This window comes from Mizuhopecten yessoensis, unplaced genomic scaffold (assembly GCF_002113885.1).
Source record: "Mizuhopecten yessoensis strain PY_sf001 unplaced genomic scaffold, ASM211388v2 hete_36079756, whole genome shotgun sequence".
Lineage (NCBI taxonomy): Eukaryota > Metazoa > Mollusca > Bivalvia > Pectinida > Pectinidae > Mizuhopecten > Mizuhopecten yessoensis.
Genome location: NW_018485880.1, coordinates 1 through 2,393, shown reverse-complemented (window position 1 = coordinate 2,393; position 2,393 = coordinate 1). Strand labels below are relative to the sequence as shown.

Here is a 2,393-nt window from a genome sequence, read left to right as displayed (position 1 = left end):
AGACTATACTTCACGAGCAAAATGCTTGCCATCAAGATGCATCGGCCTTCTCTAGCGACCATTCCTGAAAGATACATAGCACGCGATATTAACAGCTAATTACTTAATCTCGTATGGATAATTAATTACTGTGTTTTTCATCTTAGCAACTGAACTGAATATATATTTAAATATATAGTCCGCTTGAAGAAGCCCTAGAAGGTAAAATACCTTTAAGTAGATCTTGGATACTTATTATTTTATTCTTTATATATAGTAGATCTGCCACTAGGCCTTTCTGTCTTCTAGGATTTCTTTATGCGGACCTGAACATATATATATATATCGTGTGACAGGAAAATGATAACAACATTTATAAATCACAAGAAGACCAATTCTTGAAGCTTTTCGCTGCTATACATCTTTTCATGAGGATAAATATATTTTGAAAGTACAATCAGTCAACGTATCAATGTAGCGGACGTAAACAATGATGAAATACAATACACACCGCAGGGACCTTACTAACAGCAAACAATCAGGAGTTTTCTTTTTTTATCATTTCCAGAGCAGGTATATACATACATAGATGTAGCAACAACAAGTATCTCCGGACAATCACCATATAACTAACAAAGAAAGGTGAATGGCGGAACAATTGGAAACCTGCCTGATGCGACTAATGATACAAAACCACACTCGGATACATTCACGTGTATATGCCAGAAACACCTGCAAGTCTGGTATTTGTGTGAAGTTATTCTTTGACGAAGTTCAAAGCCCGTCTAACCGATGTAGAAATCCGAACAATTTGAACAAGCTGAAGAATACACCACGCTCCGCTTCGACAGTAAAATTTAATTTGCGACAGTATAGTCACGGTATACCGCCGAAAATTTCAAAATAAAGTAGTGTTATCCCCTAATTACTGACATTGAATCGGATTTACTCAATATGCATAAAATTTGTGGTTATGTGGGGTTTTTTACCTTACAATGTTAGCGTTATGTTAGAGATGATTTGAAAGAAAAAATAAATCCATAGCGTCAAAGACAACAAACTTGATTATACTTACCCTGTACCCCATTTGTTGATAAACTTTCAACGCGTAAAGAAGCCGATACCTCAAGTGTTTTGTTGTGTTTTTGTTGAAATGCATTTCGTCGTCTGCGTTTTGACTGTCAGAATAAGGAAAACGCACATAAAATATGTGAAAAGGCGTAACAGAGAAACATTAAGAGTAAGAAAATTAAACTAATAATAGGAATTGAAATTACAACATCAGCAAGCAGTACATTCTTTAATTTCTAACAATATTATTCACATGCGTATTTATGTATAGGCTAATATGAGTATTAGTCGTTTGAAGTGTACTTGCCGACGGAGTAGTGGAAGGTGCAATTGTTGTTTCCGGAGTTGTAACATTAACTATACAGGTGATGACTACATGGTCTTTACCAATAAATCTGAAACCAGTCATAGTTGCTGATGCCGTCTTCAACTTCTTTTCATAAAATTGTTTCAAAACATTGTTAGCGCTGACGGTACTCCTGTATTGGCAAAGAGAGAAATACGTTAGTTGTGTAATATCATATTCCTTTTCAATATAAACAGTATGGTCAAATGTACATATTGGTGATACGCATTGAATGTTTTTTTTTTTTATTTCCCTAATAATAAAAGTATATCACTGCCTATATCTTTTGTATATGTTGAGTACATTAAAAACATTTGAACAAAGTCCTAATCATCAATCACCCAAAACAGTCACTATATGTGTTATTTTGGTGTAAAGAATTATTTTGAGAATGGTATATGTTTTATAGATTTTGTTACAATAAGGTATTATTTTATGTAAAGATAAGGATGTGACAATAAAATCAAACGCCATAAGAACATATCCCGCATCTGGTATTAACTATAGGAGCACACCAATTTATTAAGATTTTACCTAAATTGAAAGAGCTTGACTTTTTGTGCATGGAAATAAGAACATCACACATATTCTACAGCAGACGAAGACATCTAATAAAATCAACAATAAAATGAAATACTGTTATTTTCACACGACAACTTTAAAAAGAATTTGTATTGAAAATATAAATATAAATATTTCGGCAAACAGTTTAAACTAAAAACTGCTGATTAACATATGTGCTTACCCATTATTATACAGATTCACCGTTTCGCTCTTTGTATCGTCGGGGGAGGCATCGCACGACACTACATGGATATGCAGGTTGTCCACTTGAAAAAACTATGCATATTAATATTTCACTTAAAACAGTTTATTTTAGTTTTTAAATAATGAACGGATGTGTTTTTATATACATGTTTACGGGCCTTCATAACTCAAAATATGATTTGCATTTGCAATTGGCCACGGAAAGGTCAGGGATTTAAAACATTCATTA

General features: G+C 33.3%; 1 long non-coding RNA gene across 1 annotated transcript; it reads right to left on the bottom strand.

Annotated features, from left to right (window-relative positions):
* LOC110444997 lies at positions 1–2,368 on the bottom strand. The gene is made up of 4 exons (XR_002462306.1): positions 2,142–2,368; positions 1,438–1,529; positions 1,055–1,157; positions 1–64 (listed from the first exon to the last, which is right to left on the bottom strand). It is a non-coding gene; the product is annotated as an uncharacterized LOC110444997 (long non-coding RNA).
* Between the last annotated feature and the right edge of the window lie 25 nt (positions 2,369–2,393).